Consider the following 20535-nt stretch of genomic DNA (forward strand, 5'->3'; position numbering starts at 1 on the left):
AATTTAAAGATCAAGTGACAGACCGTTTACCTCAAGAAATTCCTGCTCCCACAACAGTGGCTTGTTCCTAATCCGTCGTCGAGTGATGAGTGGCGGCAGAGGATGCGATAGCGGAGGACGGCACTGGAACAGGTAATAATACTGGTTAAGGAGGGAGAGGAGACGAGCTGACCTTAAAATATGTAGTCCACGGCGTATCGAAGACGGGCGTAGAGATAGTGTTCCGGGGACGGATTCGTCTTGTCGTAGGCGGAATGCCGGGAGGGATCAACGTGGCTTGGCGCAAGTGAGGCGGCACGATGCAACTGGCGATGGCGGTGGCGCGAGCCACGGTACAGGGCAGAAACGGCGGCGCAGGGGTTGATGGCGCGGCGAAGCCTCGGCGTGGCGTGGAGCCACAGTGCGGCAGAACCGTGGCGATTGGCGGACCGCGGCGGCGCGAACTTGCGCGCCGCGGTCGGATCACGGCTGGCGCGAGTCGCGGCGCTGGCGAAGCGCGGCTGGCGCGAGTCGCGCGCGGAATGGGTCCTGGCGCGGCGTGGGTCGCGGCACAGCGGGTCCCAGCGCGGGCGATGATGCGGTGGTCGGGAATCGGGGTTCGGCGGGCGGCAATGGGAGAAGTGGCGGTCGGATGAAGGAAAGGGGGGGGGGATGCCAAGTGGGGATGCAAGAGTGGGGTGGTTATGGTCAAGAACGATGGAAGATGGTGGGAATGGTCAAGAACGATGAAGGTGAAGAGGAAGATTCAAGAAACGATGGGGAAAGGAGGGTGGGCGATCAAGAAAGGCAAGAGGAGGCGGGTGGGAATCAAGAAACGATGGGGAAAGGGGGGGGGGCGATCAAGAGAGGCAAGAGGAGGCGGAGGGGGATCAAGGAAGCGAAGGGGAAAGGAGGGTGGGCGATCAAGAAAGGCAGGGTAGGGGAGGAAATCAAGAAAGGCAAGACGAGGTGGTTGGGCGATCAAGAAGGGCAGGGGAAGGGGAAAGGGCGATCAAGAAAGGGTAGGGGAAGCGGTTGGGCGATCAAGAATTTCAAGAAAATGGGGGATGAGAATGGGTGGCGTTCAAGAATCGGCGGGAAAGATCAAGAAATGGGGTTAGATGATCAAGAAGCGAGGTGAAGGGTGGCGTCCAAGGAAATGTGGGCGAGATGGGCTGGATGAAGGAGAAGGGGGTGGATGGGTAGAGCCAAGAACCTGGCGTGGTGAGTTCTTGGTGGGTCGCGGGTGGTTCTCCTCGTTGGAGATGATTTCCTGAATGCAGCGCGGCGCCCGTGGTCGTCGCGAACCTTCGAGGCGCCAGAGTGATCTCGATGGGTGCTCTCTCGATTCTTGATTTCAACAGCTTCTTGAAAATCTTCAGCGTGCGGAGTGATCTCGGCGATGCGGTTGAATACGTCACACCCGGAGTGATCTCGACGGACAGGACGTGGGCTCTACTCCTCGGAGTGGTCTCGACGAAGAGGTGGGGCTAGCCAAACCCCCTACGCTACGACTACGATAGGGGGAAGATTCTTGAAACAATTTCAATTCAAAAACTTCCAAGTAGTCCCTTGGGCATGCCCTCCCCTTATATAGGGAGGAGGGGTGCCAAGGAGACGTGGGGAGAGGTTGAACCGTCATGAGACGTGGTTCGGCTTCTCCTTACAAAGTCAAAATACAATCTTAAAATGAAAATAAAGACGAGGATGGGCCCTACGATACTGGCCCAATCCATAATTCGAAATGCAAAGAAAATACACATAGAAAAAACATAAATTGTTCGAACCTACCCGGAGTACTTAAACCCCGGATTGCGGACGTCGGCACGAGCTGTCCGACGTGGCTGCTGGCGAGTCGTCGTCGGTCGTCCGGCTGATGTCGTCGTTGTCATCAGGTCGTCGTCGGCACGATGGTCCTCCATCATCCTCCCAGGGTGGGAGGAGGTCGACTCCGGCGAGCGAAGCTTCGCAAGGTCCCCCAGTGGCAGCATCAGGTCCGGCCAAAGTCGTCGCAAGTCCTCCTCGGAGATCCACTTGTCGTCGGAAGAAGGGCGCCCCTGCCAATGGACTAGAAAAGTGCGGCCAACTCTCTTCCCCTCAGCGTTAATTACCTCCTGCAGTACCGTTTCTATCGCGTCGTGCCGTACAAGGGTTGGAAACGGGGAGGAGGTGGGTGAGCTCTCACTCTCTTTGCTACTAAGGATCGACTAGCTGTGAGGCTCGATGATAGGTGGCGAGGGTTGGTAGCGGGATAAGTCACTGACGTTAAACGTCAAACTAATCCCCCAAGTCGGCGGGATGCTCACGACATTGGCGTTGTCGTTGATCCGTTGGGCTATCGGGAAAGGCCCGGCGCTACGAGCGTGGAGTTTCGTAGCGACCCCAGGAGAGTATCTCTCGGGCCTCAATCTGACCAGGACCAGTTCTCCCTCGGAGAACGTCACAGACCTACGACTCTTATCTGCCTTAGCCTTATACTGCTCATTCATAGATGAAATGCGTGAATGAATGTCATGATGCATGTTCTTAATGTACTCGGCAAATTCTAATGCATTATCTGAAATTCTATGTTTGTCATGCAATGGTATGAGGTCAAGGGGCCTACGCGGTAGTTGACCATAGATGATTTCGAATGGCGCCTTGCCCGTAGTGCGGTTCACCGAGTAATTGTAAGCAAATTCTACGCGAGGCAGAACCTGATCCCATGCAACAACATGGTCGCCAACAATGGATCTCAATAAGTTACCGAGGCTGCGGTTCACAACCTTGGTCTGACCATCCGTCTGGGGATGATAAGCTGATGAAAATTTCAGTTGTGTTCCCATGAGGACCCACAATGTCTTCCAAAAGTAACTAGTGAATTTAACGTCTCGGTCAGAGACGATAGTCTTTGGTACGCCATGTAGCTTGACGACGTGGTCGAAGAAGACTCGGGCGATCCTTGATGCATCGAAGGTTTTCGAGCACGGAATGAAATGGGCCATCTTCGAAAAATGATCGACCACGACCATGATGGAGTCGTGACGCCGGATTGTCTTAGGTAACCCTAAGACGAAATCTAAGCTGACATCGTCCCAAGGTTGATCGGGAACCGGGAGGGGGGTGTATAACCCAGTATTCTGCTTCGTGAGTTTGGCACGAGAACAGGTAAGGCACCGTGATACGAATCTCCCGACGTCTCGTTTGAGAGATGGCCAGTAGAATTTTTCTTCAAGGGCTTGGATGGTCTTCGCAACTCCAAAGTGACCACTTAGTCCGCCCGCGTGGACTTCATGGATCAAGAAGTCCCGGATGGACGTTCTTGGTATGCACAGTCGTCGCCCGTAAAACAGATATCCGTCGTCCAATAAGTAATCCTTGGACCGAGTCGGGGATGAGCTCGTGAGTGATGCATAGACGTCGGAGAAATCTGGGCCATCTGTATAGTTTTCCTTTATCTTTTCGAAACCCAAGACTTGGGTGGTCATGATGCTGAGGACGGTAGGGCGCCTACTAAGGGCATCAGCAACTACGTTGTCCTTGCCCTTCTTGTGGCGGATGACGAATGTGAAGTCCTGTAGATAAGCGATCCACCTCGCGTGGCGATCGCTGACCTTCTTTTGGTCGTGCAAATGACGGAGGGCTCCGTGATCCGAGAAGAGGACGAACTCTTTCGGTAGCAGATAGTGTTGCCAGTGGCGGAGGGACTGGGCGAGGCGTAAAACTCTCGGTCATAGTTGTCGTGCAGCTTGCGAGTGTCGTTCAGCTTCTCGCTGAAGAACTCGATCGGGTGTCCTCGCTGGCTAAATGCGCGCCAATGCCGACTCGGATGCGTCGCAGCGACCTCGAACGTCACTAAAATCTGGTAACTTCAGGACCGGGCCTCGGTCATGAGCTTCTTGAAGCTCAAAGGCTTGGTCAGCGGACTGGTCCACTCGAATTTGTCGCTCTTGAGGATGTCCGTAATAGGGCGGTGATGCCACTAAAGCCCGGTATGAAACGTCGATAAAAGGTCGCCAATCCGATGAAGCTCCGTACATCGTGTATACTCTTCAGCTTTGGCCAGGACACTATAGCCTCGACCTTAGATGGATCGACGGCCACTCCGCGTGCTGATAAGATAAAACCTAGAAAAGAGACCTCGGCTGTGAAGAAGGAACATTTCTTCGGATGCGCATAGAGCTTCTCCCGTCGCAGTGAGTCGCAGACGTGCCGTAGGTGCTGTGCGTGCTCCGTCCTAGTCTTACTATAGACTAGGATGTCGTCAAAATAGACGACGACAAATTGTCCGATGAATGGCCTAAGCACCTCATTCATCAATCTCTGGAAGGTGCTCGGTGCATTGGACAATCCAAAGGGCATTACGTTCCACTCAAATAGTCCATCATTGATCTTGAAGGCCGTCTTCCACTCGTCTCCCGGTCTACTACGGACTTGGTGGTAGCCGCTGCGTAAGTCTATCTTAGAGAAGATAGACGCGCCGACCATCTCGTCGAATAAATCCTGTACTCGCGGGATCAGAAAATGGTACTTTACCGTGATTTTGTTGATGGCCCTTGAGTCACAACACATCCTCCAAGTGCCGTCCTTCTTGGGGGCAAGCAGTGCCGGAACGGCGCAAGGGCTGAGGCTTTCCCTGATCAGGCCCTTCGCTAGGAGCTCCTTCACATGCGAATATAACTCCTCGTACTTAACCGGGTCCATCCGGTAGTGTGGCAGGTTTGGGAGGGTAGCTCCGGGAACTAAGTCAATGGCGTGCTGGATATGCCGAAGAGGCGGGAGCTCGCTAGGGAGCTCGGCCGGAAACACATCATCATACTCCTCAAGGAGTTGGATGACTTCTGAGGGCGGAACGTCCTGGGCTGCCATGGTGGGTCCGTCTGCTAAAGTGACTGCATAACAGACCGGGGGCGGGTCATCGCCGTCCTCCAGCTCCCGTCGGAAGATCATGCCATTGGTGACAATGGCTGTAGGCGTGGGGCGCGGGGCCGCCGGTGCTGATCGCGTGGGCAATGAGGGTATCCGCACCGAGGGGTACCAAACGAGTCGGCGTCCACCGTAGATGAACGAGCAAGTGTTGGCTCGTCCAGATAGCTGCACGTCGTGGTCAAATAACCACGGTCTGCCTAAGATGATGCTACCAATTTTCATTGGTAGGACGTCGCATAGGACCTTCTCGTCGTAGGTACTCATCTTCAACGGCACATAGCACTGCATCTTGACCGGAATGGTCGATGCGTCGATCCATGAGACCTGGTACGACGTCGGATGAGGTATCAACGGTAGCCCTAATCGAGTCGCCGTATCCTCCGATATGCCATTGATGCAACTCCCACTGTCGACCATCAGCTTGTAGGTACGTCCTCCAATCCTGACATACGTGTGAAAGATCGACGTTCGTTGCGCAACGTCGACTGGTCGGGTAGCCACGGTGGTAGCGGGGGAAGTGGAACCCACTCGCGGTGTGCTAGTGGATTCCCCAACCACTCGAGTGTCCACGGTGGCGACGGGATATGTAGTGGTAGGAGCGATCGGCGTGATCTGGATGTATCCTAGGGGATCATCCAGCTCATCACTATCGGGTTCCTCGCCCGGATACTCGTCGACCTCAAGGTCGTTGTCCTGTTGGTCTTCGGCGGGTTGCCCGTGAATGTCCATGATCATTAGTGACGGGCAATCACTGCGTCGGTGTCCGAACCCCTTGCACTTGAAACACTGCATGGGCTCTCTGGAGGCGTTCGGAGCTCGAGCCGTTGATAGAGCCGACGAGGTAGCCGGTGTCGGTACTGGGGCGGTAGTTGGCGCGGCCGGTGCGGTCGGAGTCGGGGTGATACTGGTCGTCCTGGACGCAGATCCCGAGCTCCGGGTCCAAGTAGTGCGTGACGGGGCTGCTGATATCGTGGATGACGCCGGTCGAGGAGCAGGTAGGGCGGAGGCGGCGAGGCTCTCCGTACTGAACTCGTTGCTTTCAACGAGGCTATACGCTAAGTCGACCGTAGCCGGGTTTTGCTCAAAGACTCGGGTGCCTAAGTCCTGTCGTAACCCGTGAATAAAGAAGGCGATCTGGATTTGTGGACTATCCACAAATTTGCATCGCATTCTGTACTCCTCGAACTCTATGATGTATTCGGAGACCTTGCGTTTTCCTTGACGCAAGTTCATCCAGCATAGCATCAGATGTGTCATGTACAGCTTAGGGACGTACTTGTCCGTAAGCTTACGTGACATCTCGGCCCACGTGAAAGGTGGATCATGTCGCTGACGTGCGGCTTCCTTCTCATTTTTCCAGAATATCTTGGCTTGCCCTCCAAGCCGTGCCTCGGCGTACTCAACGCAAAGATCGTCGTCCATCTTATACCACTGGAAATAGCTCTCCATGTCGGATTCCCAATCCGTGTAATCCTTCGGGTTCCGGGAACCGTCAAAAATAGGGACTTCCAAGCGGACGCTCTTCTGTATCATCGCCCGGTGCGCCTCACGTCGTCGTTCGTGCTCATCGTCGTAACGACGGGCAGGAGGATGGCGTGGTGCGCCTCGGGGATGATCATAGTCATGGTGCTCCTCATAACGATAGTCGTCACGTCGGGGTGGGACCTGTCGGTGCTGCCTCCCATCGGGGTACTCGTCACGGTGGTGGTGTCTCGGAGGAGACGCATATCGTGGATGGTATCCCTCATCCTGACGATGCGGGCGATCAGGATACCGGGGATATCGGTGATCATCATCCGGATACGGGTCCCGGCGAGGTAGTGGGTCGTACTCGGAAGCGTGCCTCGATAGGGCTCGGGGAGGAGCTGGGATATCCTGGTAATGATCCGGCACATGGACGGGTGCGGCACTATGGTGCGGTGGGTAGGCCGAGCTACCACCGTAAGTGACGGCGTCCGGGCGTCGGACGGGTGGCGGGTCCTGCGGACTACCCGGGCGGGATGAGTAATGAGGTGCATTACGCACTGGGATGCGGTTGGGGTTGTCGGCCCCAACGACACGAGGGTCGTGCTGCTGCCTGCCATGGCCTCCTACGGGATAAGTGCGCCTATCCTGAGGGTAGGGGTAATCATCATGATGTCCGGTGTTTCGCCTCTCATCCGGTAGCGGGGAGCGGCATCGGTCGCTGTGGTGATCATCATAATTCCGGATTGGGCTTCTCCGGCGGTCTCCATGGTAGTGATCCCTAGGTGGGGACTGTCGGCGATCCCTTTGTCCATCCGGGTAGGCGTAGGCAGTCGGTGGCGCCTCGGGATAACACGGCGGCTGCTGCTGGACGGGAGGGTCCCTCATGGGAGCTTTACCCGGTCGTTGGATCACCTCACGAGCCATGGGCTCGTCATAATGCTCAGTCGCCGTGACCCTACGGGTAGGGACAGCGGTGGAGGAATGCCGGTCTTCGGAAGATCGGTGCGCCGCGGGTGCCGGTTCAGCTCCGTCGATCGAGTCCCGAGCGGCGGGACCTCGAGATAGGGGAGGGGGAACAAATGCCTCCTCCGGATCCAATGGCTCGTCCGGTGGCTGTTCGCTAAAGGGATTCTCGTGGCGAGGATCCCCCATGACGGGATCGTATTCACGATCCTCGTCTCTATCAAGATAGTCGGTGTCCCGACACTGAGCTCGCGTACGAACCATTCTATGGTCGACCATTCACGTCCTAAAGATGATCTAAGGGAATGCACGTGATGGATGAAATGTGATGACGTATTATATGCGAATGAATTTTCAAAATATGATGCGCGCAATATCAATATAAAAGGATATCCAACCGACCGTGTTAAGCAAGAGCTAACACGACCGGCTCTGATACCAATATGATGCGAAACGCCGACGGCCGGGATCGAGCGGGCCATTTCGCGTCACAGGAATAATGATGATATGATGCAAACACAATGAGATTTTATGATCGAGCAGTTAAGACACAAGGAGATAACGCGATGGACGGTGACGATCACCAAATAGATTGATCCGAAAGTCAGACTCCCAATGACCCTCAAGACCACTAGACGTCTAGACGAGAGGGGCGTCTAACGGCCCTGATAAGTTCGGAATTTAAAGATCAAGTGACAGACCGTTTACCTCAAGAAATTCCTGCTCCCACAACAGTGGCTTGTTCCTAATCCGTCGTCGAGTGATGAGTGGCGGCAGAGGATGCGATAGCGGAGGACGGCACTGGAACAGGTAATAATACTGGTTAAGGAGGGAGAGGAGACGAGCTGACCTTAAAATATGTAGTCCACGGCGTATCGAAGACGGGCGTAGAGATAGTGTTCCGGGGACGGATTCGTCTTGTCGTAGGCCGGAATGCCGGGAGGGATCAACGTGGCTTGGCGCAAGTGAGGGGCGGCACCGGTCGCAACTGGCAGTGGCGGTGGCGCAGAGCCACGGTACAGGGCAGAACGGCGGCGCAGGGGGGTTGATGACGCGGGGCGAAGCCTCGGCGTGGCGTGGAGCCACAGAGTGCGGCAGAACCGTGGCGATTGGCGGACCCGCGGCGGGACGCGAACTTGCGGCGCACGGTCGGATCACGGCTGGGCGCGAGTCGCGGCGCTGGCGGCGCGCGCGGGCGCGGAGTCGCGCGCGAATGGGTCCACGCGCGCGCGTGGGTCGCGGCACAGAGCGGGGCCCCGACACGGGCGATGAGGCGGGGTGGGCGGGAATCGGGGTTCGGGGCGGGGCGGCAATGGGAGAAGTGGCGGTCGAATCAAGAAAAGGGGGGGGGAAGCCAAAGGGTGATGCAAGAATGGGGTGGTTATGGTCAAGAACGATGGAAGATGGTGGGAATGGTCAAGAACGATGAGGGTGAAGAGGAAGATTCAAGAAAGCGATGGGGAAAGGAGGGTGGGCGATCAAGAAAGGCAAGAGGAGGCGGTTGGGAATCAAGAAAGCGATGGGGAAAAGAGGGTGGGCGATCAAGAGAGGCAAGAGGAGGCGGTTGGGAATCAAGAAGCGAAGGGGAAAGGAGGGTGGGCGATCAAGAAAGGCAGGGTAGGGGAGGGCAATCAAGAAAGGCAAGAAGAGGTGGTTGGGCGATCAAGAAGGGCAGGGGAAGGGAAAGGGCGATCAAGAAAGGGTAGGGAAGCGGTTGGGCGATCAAGAATTTCAAGAAAATGGGGGATGAGAATGGGTGGCGTTCAAGAATCGGCGGGAAAGATCAAGAAATGGGGTTAGATGATCAAGAAGCGAGGGTGAAGGGGTGGCGTCCAAGGAAATGTGGGCGAGATGGGCTGGATGAAGGAGAAGGGGGGGGGGGGGTGGATGGGTAGAGCCAAGAACCTGGCGTGGTGAGTTCTTGGTGGGTCGCGGGTGGTTCTCCTCGTTGGAGATGATTTCCTGAATGCAGCGCGGCGCCGTAGTCGTCGCGAACCTTCGAGGACGCCCAGAGTGATCTCGATGGGTGCTCTCTCGATTCTTGATTTCAACAGCTTCTTGAAAATCTTCAACATACCGGAGTGATCTCGACGGTACGGTTGAACACGTCACGCCCGGAGTGATCTCGACGGACAGGACGTGGGCTCTACTCCTCGGAGTGGTCTCAACGAAGAGGTGGGGCTAGCCAAACCCCCTACGCTACGACTACGATAGGGGGAAGATTCTTGAAACAATTTCAATTCAAAAACTTCCAAGTAGTCCCTTGGGCATGCCCTCCCCTTATATAGGGAGGAGGGGTGCCAAGGAGACGTGGGGAGAGGTTGAACCGTCATGAGACGTGGTTCGACTTCTCCTTACAAAATCAAAATACAATCTTAAAATGAAAATAAAGACGAGGATGGGCCCTACGATACTGGCCCAATCCATAATTCGAAATGCAAAGAAAATACACATAGAAAAACATAAATTGTTCGAACCTACCCGGAGTACTTAAACCCCGGGTTGCGGACGTCGGCACGAGCTGTCCGACGTGGCTGCTGGTGAGTTGTCGTCGGTCGTCCGGCTGATGTCGTCGTCGTCATCAGGTCGTCGTCGGCACGATGGTCCTCCATCAACTCCCCTGGATACTCGTCCACCTCCAAGTCATCCTCCGGTGGGGCGTCTACTGGGTTCCCGTGAATGTCCATGTGCAGGAGCGAGCGACACTCCGTGCGACGGTGTCCAAATCCCTTGCACTTGAAACATTGCATGGGTTCACGGGCGGCTACCGGGTCCTTAGTGGTCGACACCATGGATGGGGTCGACGGTGCAGGAGCGGGTGCCGAGGCGGGGGCCAGAGTGGCCGGTCTAGGTGGGGCCGGGGTTCCTCGTGTCCACCCGGATGCTGCTCTAGGGGTGGAACTCGTGGTTGAGCTAGTGCTGCTCACCCGGGGTGCGACGACACTCGTCGGAGTAGAATCATCATGGGAGTACTTGTTACTCTCCACGAGGCTGTATGCTAAGTCCACGGTGCTAGGGTTTTGTTCTAGAACATTAACCCCTAGATCTGTCCGTAATCTGTGGGCAAAAAAGGCTACTTGAATCTGAGGGCTCTCTACGAATTTGCACCTCATGCGATATTCCTCAAACTCCTCGATGTACTCGCTGACCCGTCGTCGACCTTGCTTTAGGTCCATCCACTTGAGCAACAAGCGGGTCATGTAGAGCTTAGGGATATACTTATCCTTCAGCTTGCGAGCCATCTCAGTCCATGTGTGGGGTAGATCTCCCTGGAGTCGGGCAGCCTCCTTCTCGTTCTTCCAGAAGATTTTGGCCTGCCCTCCAAGACGAGCCTCGGCGTATGAGACGCACAGGTCGTCGTCCATATCATACCACTGGAAGTAGTTCTCTAAGTCGGACTCCCAATCGGTGTAATCCTTCGGGTTCCGGGATCCTTTGAATATAGGTACTTCCATGCGCACGCTCTTCTGAATCATAGCGCGATGCGCCTCGCGTCGTCTCTCTCGTTCATCATCCAGATGACGAGTTGGTGGGGGTCGAGGGACCTCCCGAGGGCCTACTTGCCCTGCATAGTCCCGAACTGGTGCGACCGGAGGTGCCGGTGGTGCGACGGGTGCCTCTGGGGCGTAGCCCGTGTATGGGTATACCGCAGTCGGTACCGAGGGCACGGGGTGGGCCGCATGCTCCGGAAATGGGTGAGGAGCGTATGTGGGCGCCACAGCAGACTGACTGTGCGTGCCGATAGGGTAGGTCGGCTGTGGTGCCGGCGGGTATCCCGTGGGGTAGTGCGGGGCCGCGATAGGCAGCGCGTGGGGAGCGCTATGGGGCTGAGGCACGGGCACGTGCGCCGTGCTATTTTATGTCGGCGGCCTGTAAGTAATCGAGGCCGTCGAGGGAAGGGCACCATATGGTAGCCCAGTCGGTCCTGCGGTATAGGTCGGCGCATAAGGCGCCGGGGCATAGGTCTGCACGGGGGAAACCCCGTGGTGCTGACTGGACGGGGGCGGTCTCGCCTCCGATGCGTAGTGCTCCCTATCATGTCGATAGGAGCACTCCTCGGGGAAACACTGGGCGCGATACCTGTCGGGTGGTGGTGATCATCGTCGATGATGCTCCCAGCTCCGCTACTTGTGGCGCCGAGGTTGCCACGCCGGTTGGTCGTACTGCGGTGCTGCTGCAGGCCATGGAGGAACATACGCTGGGACCGGGGCAGGGCTGCTCGGCATGGGGGCCTTGCCCGGGCGTTGAGGTATATCCCCCGACAAGCTAGTGGTCTGGTGACCACTAGGCGACGCTCTGGGGCTAGCCGCGGAGGAGGACACACGGTCCTCGGCTCTAGGCACCGGGTGGGGTGATGTTACCCCGCCATTCGGAGTAGGGACCCGGGGTACGGGTGCCTGGACCGGAGGAGGATAAGGAGGCAATGGTGCCTCCTCGTTCACTATCGGATCCTCGTAGTATGGGAGATATAACGGGTCTCCCGGGGGAAGACCCTCTATGTTAGGATCAAATTCATGATTCGCGCCGAAACCTTTCGTGTCGGTGTGCCGCAGCTGGGCCTGTGTCTGAGCCATCCTACGGTCAACTTCTTCAGAATTGGCTACGGGTACTGATAAGCTCAATTTATGGTTTATTTTACTGGTTAATCGTGTGAGGATTGAGCTTATGCAACAATATTTATAACCTCACAGCCTTAGGACGAGTAAGGTGTCGATCCACAGGGAGCAGGTGAAAAATAGCAAATCTTTTCTTTTACTTTAGATTATCAGTTCTGAATATTCCATCTTAACAATCAAAGAAATTATCTTCAGTAAATTTCATTGAATTTCTTCAGAAAAGTTATGTAAGATGATTTCTCAGAGGACTAACAGATTCTTTCTCAGAGTTAACTCACAGAAGTTCACAAATTTAACCCACAGAGTCACGTCTGTGGGTCTGTCAATTCAACAAACACCCGGCGCTCACACACATGGGTGCGTCCTGCACACGGCAGCCTCTGCGTGCAGGATGCACCTACGCGCGGCGGTTGCTGCCCGCAGGATGGGCCTGCGCGCGGGCTCGGCTAGGCACAGCTCTGCTGCGCACGGGCGGGACCTGCTCGTGGCGCAGCTGAGCGCAGCTCTGCTGCTCGCGGGCGAGGCTTGCTCGCTGCGCAGCTAGGCGCAGCTCCGCTGCGCGCGGGCGAGGCCTGCTCGCGGCGCAGCTGGGCGTCGCTTGGTGCTGCTACTGGTGGCCTGGCCGAGGCCTTGGTCGCTGGCGGCTTTGGCTGCTGGCAGCTTATGCTGCTGGCGGCCTGGCCAGTTGGCGACCTAGGCTAAGGCCTTGGTCGCTGGCGGCTTGGGCTACTGGCAGCTTATGCTGCTAGTGGCCTTGGCTGCTAGCAAGTTAGGTTGTGGCCTTGATTGCTGGTTGCCTTAGCTGCTATAGAAGACGATTTCAAACCAGATGCAGAGGGTGGATGATCGATCAAGAGTGAAACAAAGGGAAAAATCGAATTGAACAACAACAAACTTGCAATTAAGCTAGATGTTACAAAGAACGATCTTATGCAGAGCATTTGGAAATACTGCTGAGTACCTTCCAGTCCCACATTTGACTGTCTTAGAAGGGAGAAGAAGACTAGAACTGAAATTAGAACCCTCACACCACCTGGTGTCACTCCCCTTCCGGCGAGATGGTGATCGTTGTGCTCCAACTATTCCTCAGTTTGCTTCTCTCCCAGCTCCAATGCTCATCAGCTCTTGGAGGGTGCAGAACCCTTCTTCTCCAAGTCCTAGCTTGTTCAGTTGGAAATTCTGGACAACCTAAAATGAACCCTCAAGAGGCTATTTATAGGTTTCTCTCATTTGTGCCTCATGGGGACTTTTAGGGCTTTTTCTTCCTTAGAGTTTTTCGTCATCTCCTCTTAGTCAAATTCATTTCTCTTGATGCTTGATCCATATCTGAACTCATTAAATCCATTAAGTGAGATCTAATCCATTTGATTCATAGAATCAAGTGGGGTTAGTATGTATGAAAATAATGTACATGGAATATAACCAATATGGATTAAATGGATGCAAATGATACTTTAATGCTCAAGAAATTCTTAATAATCGATGACATATTGAGAGTCATCAAACACCCCCCAACTTAGATCATTACTAGTCCCTTAGTAATGAATTACAAGTGAGAATAAATGATGATCTCAAGTTGACTCCTAGTTTTTGATAATTTTGACTCATGTTCTCGTCAAGGAATATCTTTGTCGATTGAGCTTGGCCAATTTAGGGAAACTCCTGAGGATCTATTTCAGCCTTTAACCGGAACTAAGTGCACTTGTGATCTATGGATTACATATAGTAAGTACATATCATATGGAATAAGGTCGAGTCAACACCCCAAGCGCACTACTGAACAAGGCGTAGAGAGGGGTGCTAATGCTGGCTCGATACTAATGGCTATAATAATGTCGGCTCAAACACATGGGAGACAGCTTTTCCACCTTTTTTTCAATTACATTTGCTGCATGTTGGTCATTTTGATGACAATCAACTTGATTTCTAAGGTGCAAGCTTTATGCTTGTATTGCTTGATGCAGCTTTTTACTTTGCATTTGATGGCGCTTATCCACTACCCATGTGTCGTCCTTAATAGATCGGCAGCCTGAAGAGGTTTTGTATCCCTCTTGGTTCAGGGAGCTTCAGTCACATCAATAAATAATAATGCCGTTGAGCCAACACTAGCCCTACTCTCCACTAAAGCTAAAGGTTTCATGCATGTAAGTGTTAACTCAACCCGAGGTGGATGGCAAGATGAGAGAAGTATAATGATAAGATTTATGGATTGCAGCTAGTATGAATCATTTATGCACCTAGCTAGGCTTATTTCACCTTGGATCCCCTAGCTGGCCAGTCTTTCAACTCCAATCACCCTTGAAAAGAACACTAATGTCATGTCTATCATTGCTTGAATATTTCCTAAGATCATCAAATATCCATGGTTTGGTGCACGCAAAAACAAAAAAAATTTTGATAGATGACGGAGCAGTTGTTCATGCGACTCTATCCCCCCCCCCCACCATAAAAAAGGCATGTTCCTACATGATAGGAAGTAAAGTGGAGAAGGAGAAAGAGAGACCAAACCAAGGAATGGAGAGCTGCAATTGGCGACTTGAGTTGTCCAACTTGTGGTGTAGGCGAGCGTGGATAAGTAAGGCTGCAACATGATGAAGAAAACAAAAACAAAGAAAACAAAAGCAGAACAAAAGGCAAGATAAAGAAAGCAAAAGAAAAACTAAATTACCATTCAGATCATGCTACTATCATTAGGAGGTCGATCTAGAGGAATATTCATTGGTCCTTGCAAATCTTCCTCCTGTAGAAATGGCTTAAGTCTTTGCCCATTAACAGTAAAATGTTTTTGCGATTGAGGATCTAAAATTGTGACTGCGCCATTTTCAAAAACTTTTTGTACGATGAAGGGGCCATCCCACCTAGTTTTCAACTTGCCCGGAAATAATTTCAACCTTGAATTGTAAAGCCAAACTTTTTGATTCTCTACAAATATTGTTCTCCTTAGGCTTTTATCATGAAATATTTTCATTTTGGCCTTATAGATCTTTGAATTCTCATAGGCTTCATTCCGAAGTTCTTCTAACTCATGCAATTGAAGGAGTCTTTGTTTGCCGGCTTGGTCTAAAGCCAAGTTGACTTTCCTAATAGCCCAAAGTGCCTTGTGTTCTAACTCTAAGGGTAGGTGACAGGCTTTCCCAAATATTAGTCGAAATGGGTACATTCCTAGAGGTGTTTTGTAGGCTGTCCTATAGGCCCATAATGCTTCGTCTAGTTTCCTAGACCAATCCTTCCCATCCGGACGCACTATCTTCCTTAAGATTTTCTTAACCTCTCTATTGCACAATTCGACTTGACCATTAGCTTAAGGGTGATATGGGGTAGTGACTTGATGATGGACACCAAATTTCTTAAGAAGGGTTCTAAAGTTATAGTTGGTGAAATGAGAACCTCCATCACTAATAATGGCTTGTGGGCATCCATATCTATAGAAAATGTTTTTTTCAATGAAATTGGTCACTACCTTACTGTCATTGGTCTTTGTGGGAATGGCTTCTACCCATTTGGACACGTAATCGACGGCCATCAAAATTTATTCATATCCATTAGAGTTATGAAAAGGGCTCATAAAATCTATTCCCCACAAATCAAATACTTCTACCTCTAGGATGGGCTGTAAGGGCATACGATCTCTCTTGTTAATATTTATGGAGGCTTGGCAAGCTAAACAGTTGTTATAAAATTTCTGTGCATCTTGAAATAGAGTAGGCCAAAAAAAACCAGATTCGACAATTTTATGGGCAGTTACCTTAGCCGAGTAGTGCCCTCCTCCTGGTTTTGCATGGCAGAATTCCGAGATGCTCCGTTGCTTGCTTTCGGGTACGCACCACCTCAAGATTTGATCTAGCCCTTGGTGAAACAACTCCGGGTCTTCCCAAAAATAAAACCTACTGTCCTTCAGCAGCTTTTTCCTCTCGTGGGATGTCCAACCTGTAGGAATTTTTCCTGAAACAAGAAAATTGACAATGTGTGCAAACCAAGGAACCAATGTTCCTTGTGCCGTTCGAACATGCTCATCAGGAAACTCATCATTTATCAATTCAGGTTGGGTGCTTGAAATCCTAGATAGGTGATCTGCAACTACATTTTCACATCCTCTCTTATCCTTAATTTCTAAATCAAATTCTTGTAATAAGAGCACCCATCTAATGAGTCTAGGTTTCGCCTCCTTCTTTGCTTGTAAGTATTTAATAGCTGCATGATCATAAAAAACAGTAATTTTACTACCTAGTAAATAAGACCTAAACTTCTCTAATGCAAAAATAATTGCCAGCAGTTCTTTCTCTGTAGTAGTGTAGTTCAATTGTGCGTCGACTAAAGTCCTGCTAGCGTAGTAGATGACCACTAGTTTCTTATCAATTCTTTGACCTAACACTACTCCTACAGCAAAATCAGAAGCATCACACATTAGTTCAAAAGGAAGGGTCCAATCGGGCCCTTGCAAGATAGGCACATTCACCAAGGCTTCTTTCAAAGTATAAAATGCATTTTTAGCTTCTAGTGTTAGTTCAAAATCATTATTCTTAGACGATAAAAGATTAGTAAGTCCAAAATAAAACGTCTATAGAAACCAGCGTGGCCAAGAAAACCTCTAAGGGTTTTTAGGTTGGTTGGAGGTGGAAGGTCCTGGATGATTTCGATCTTGGCCTTGTCCACTTCCAATCCACAGTTGCTTACCATGTGACCCTGCACCACTCCCTCTTGCACCCTGAAATGAGATTTTTCCCAACTTAGTACGAGGTTGGATTCAATGCATCTCTTTAAAACTTAGGTGAGACTTAGGGGGCAGTTCTCATAGGTAGATCCAATGACAGAAAAATCATCCATAAAGATTTCTAAACACTCTCCCACTAGATCGGAGAATAATGCATTCATGCATCGCTGGAATGTGGCGGGTGCATTACACAGCCCAAAAGGCATACGCCTAAAGGCGTATGTCCCCACAGGACTCGTGAAGGTCGTCTTTTCTTGATCTTCAGGATGAATGTTCACTTGGTTGTATTCTGAATATCCATCAAGAAAACAGAAGTATTGTTGCCCCGACAGTTTTTCACATATTTGATCCATGAAGGGTAGTGGGTAGTGATCCTTCTTGGTTGCCTTGTTGAGCTTTCGATAGTCGATGCATACTCTCCATCCAGTGGTTAAGCATTTCTGCACTTCTTCTCCTTTCTCATTCACTTCTACTATCACTCCAGACTTCTTGGGAACCATGTGTACAGGGCTCACCCATCTACTATCGGAGATGGCATATATAATTCCTGCATTTAACCACTTCAATATTTCCTTCTCAAGGACTTCTCTCATATAAGGGTTGAGCCTCCTTTGATGCTCTCTACAAGGTCTAGCTTCCTCCTCCAAGAAAATTCTATGTTCACAAATAGAGGATGGAATTCCCTTAATGTCGTCAAACGTCCACCCTATGGCCTCCTTATGCTCTATAAGTACCTTGAGCAATTCCTCTTCTTGTTTTTGAGTAAGTGATGAAGAGACGATCACTGGTAAAGTTTCCTTGTCATCCAAATATGCATATTTGAGGGATGAAGGTAGAGGTTTTAACTCTAGGCCTACCTCAACTGAAGGAGAGTCTGTAATCTCATCATCTAGCTTTCTCCCTTCTACATGCGATAAATACTCCTTTACAACTTCCACCTCTCCTTCATCCTCTGTACACAAATTTAATTCTTCGTTGCTTCCTAAAGGACACTTCATCATTTTCGATATATCAATTTGAACTCTCTCCTTTCCAATTTTGAATTCTACAGTTCCCTTCTCCCAATCCATAATTGTCCTTGCCGTGACTAAGAAGGGTCTTCCTAGAATTACAGGAGCTAAGCTGATATTTCCCGATATCTTTACATCAGTCACTATAAAATCTACAGGATTTTCACAGTTTTCTACAGTGATCATGACATCAGTTAATCTTCCCTCAGGTTGCCTAACAGTTCCATCAGCAAGGAGTAGGTCCATGTGTATTTCCTCTAATTCCCCAAATCCATACTCCTCGTATAAAGCTGTTGGAATGATACTTATGCTCGCTCCGGTATCCAATAGGACTTTGGAAAAGGTTTTTCCTCCTATTTCACATGTAATGAAAGGGGCTCCAGGATCTCTCATTTTGATAGGGATGGCATTCAAAATGCTAGATGCATTTTCTGAAAGTTTAACTACTTTCCTAGGTTTTCTATTAGTGCAAGAATCCTTAAGGTATTTCTTTAAAGAGGGCGCACACCTAAGCATGTCTTCTACAGTAACAGTCATAGTGGCATTTTTAAAAATTTCTAGCAACCTATTTTCATAGTCAAGGATAGGTTTTATTCTCTTTAGAGCAGAGGGATAAGGAATGTCATGAGTATGGGTAGAAGATAGAGGCTCCTTCACATAAGAAGGTTCCTCTTCCTCTCTACTTTGCTCATGTTCCTTCCTTGATTTCTCTGCAGAATTCTGGTAAGGGTCCTGAAGTTCTCTCCCACTTCTCAGTTTTGAGATTGCTAGAACTTCAGGATCTTCCTCACTCATCTCATCATGATTGGAATGCTGTACATGGTGTAGATTGCATGGATTTATCATGGGTTTAGTAGGGAATCTACTAGATGTGCAGTTAGGTTCTATTTGTGTACCTTGAGGTTCAGCAGTTCCTGGTTTTAGGCACTGCAGCAGCTTCCTCATTTGTTCTTGTGATTCCAGCATTTGCCTCGTTTGGAACTCCATCACTACTTGCATCCGCATCTCCATTTCTGCTCTCAATTTCTGATTTTGCTTCTCTATCATGTCGGAAATAACCGAGGTGAGTGTAGCAAAATCAGGTTGAGTTTGAGAGGGAACCTGGTACTGCTGCTGGTCTAGGCTGAAACTGCTGTTTCTGCTGAACTTGAGATTGAAACGCAGGCTTGTTCCCTTGGTGGAAGCTCTCTCCGTTTTGGAAACTTGTCTTCTTTTGCCCCGCCCAAGGTTGTTGTTGTTGGTTGAAGGCCTTCACTTCTTCCTCCATGGCCTGGCAAGCTCCATCTTCATGATCTCTGCTGAAACAGAGAGAGCAAATTTTAGCTTTAATTATTGGGGAGTTGTTAAGGAAAACATTTCTCAAGGTGGAGATGAGCTCCTCCAATTTCTGGTTTGTTTCCTTAAGGCCTGCTTACAGCTCCATCTCCTTTGAATTGACCTGCAGAACTCCTGCCCTCTTTGGCTGCAGATTTCTCCCATTTTGGTTTGCTCCAATTTCCTACAGATCAGTTTCTGCAACTCTCTCCAAAATGTCAAACACCTCGTCCTCATATGCAGTGTAAAATGTGCCACTGGTGGCTAAATTGATCTTATTTTTCATGAAATCTGACAGAGATTCATAAAAAATTTGGGCTAATTGACAGTGCTCAATTCCATGATGAGGGCATTTCCTCAACAGGTCATTGAACCTCTCCCAGGCTTCACTAAATGCCTCGCCTTCATGGGGATGAAAATTATGGATTTCCCTTCTATAGAAATGAGTCTTGGAGAGAGGGTAAAATTTCTGCATAAATTTTCCCTGCATCTCTTCCCAAGAGTTGAAGGTGATTCCTAAATTGCGGTACCAAGAGAAAGTTTTAACTTTTAATGTTAGAGGAAAATATTTCATTTTCAGCATTTCTGTAGATAATCCTGGAACATTTTGGGAAGAACATCTAATATGGAAATCATCTAGAAATTCTAAGGGATTTTGTGCAGGCAATCCATTAAATTCAGATAAGGAGTGTATTAATGCATTGTCATACCTGAACATGATACCCTCACCTATGTTCAGATTTACATCCGTTTGCCTCAAGCTTCCAAAGGGTGTTGATCTGTCCAGCATAGTTCTCCTCCTCTCATGCTATTGACGTCCTTCTTCTGCCATGTTTTCCTACTGATTTTCCGGTTCTGTGACTGTAGATTCTGGAGTGGCGTCTCGCGCAGCGTTCTCTGCAGATCTCTCACCGGCTTTGGACCTTGTCACTACCATAGACTTCAGAAGAAAGTTAGAAGGACAATAAGCTGAGGATTTTTAAGTCCTGCAGCTTTAAGAGAATAAATCAACCAACAATTGAAAAGAAAATAAAAAAATTACTACTGTTCTACCGTGCTCCCCGGCAACGGCACCAGTTGATGAGCTCAATTTATGGTATATTTTACTGGTTAATTACTGGTTAATCGTGTGAGGATTGAGCTTATGCAACAATATTTATAACCTCACAGCCTTAGGACGAGTAAGGTGTCGATCCACAGGGAGCAGGTGAAAAATAGCAAATCTTTTCTTTTACTTTAGATTATCAGTTCTGAATATTCCATCTTAACAATCAAAGAAATTATCTTCAGTAAATTTCATTGAATTTCTTCAGAAAAGTTATGTAAGATGATTTCTCAGAGGACTAACAGATTCTTTCTCAGAGTTAACTCACAGAAGTTCACAAATTTAACCCACAGAGTCACGTCTGTGGGTCTGTCAATTCAACAAACACCCGGCGCTCACACACAGGGGTGCGTCCTGCACACGGCAGCCTCTGCGTGCAGGATGCACCTACGCGCGGCGGTTGCTGCCCGCAGGATGGGCCTGCGCGCGGGCTCGGCTGGGCGCAGCTCTGCTGCGCGTGGG

General features: G+C 50.4%; 1 non-coding gene across 1 annotated transcript; it reads left to right on the forward strand.

Annotated features, from left to right (window-relative positions):
- Nucleotides 1-19303: 19303 nt before the first annotated feature.
- On the forward strand, nt 19304-19412 carry LOC144706256 (small nucleolar RNA R71). Its single transcript, XR_013582223.1, has one exon. It is a non-coding gene; the product is annotated as a small nucleolar RNA R71 (small nucleolar RNA).
- The last annotated feature ends 1123 nt before the right edge of the window (nt 19413-20535 follow it).

Source organism: Wolffia australiana, chromosome 7, assembly GCF_029677425.1.
Source record: "Wolffia australiana isolate 7733 chromosome 7, ASM2967742v1".
Lineage (NCBI taxonomy): Eukaryota > Viridiplantae > Streptophyta > Magnoliopsida > Alismatales > Araceae > Wolffia > Wolffia australiana.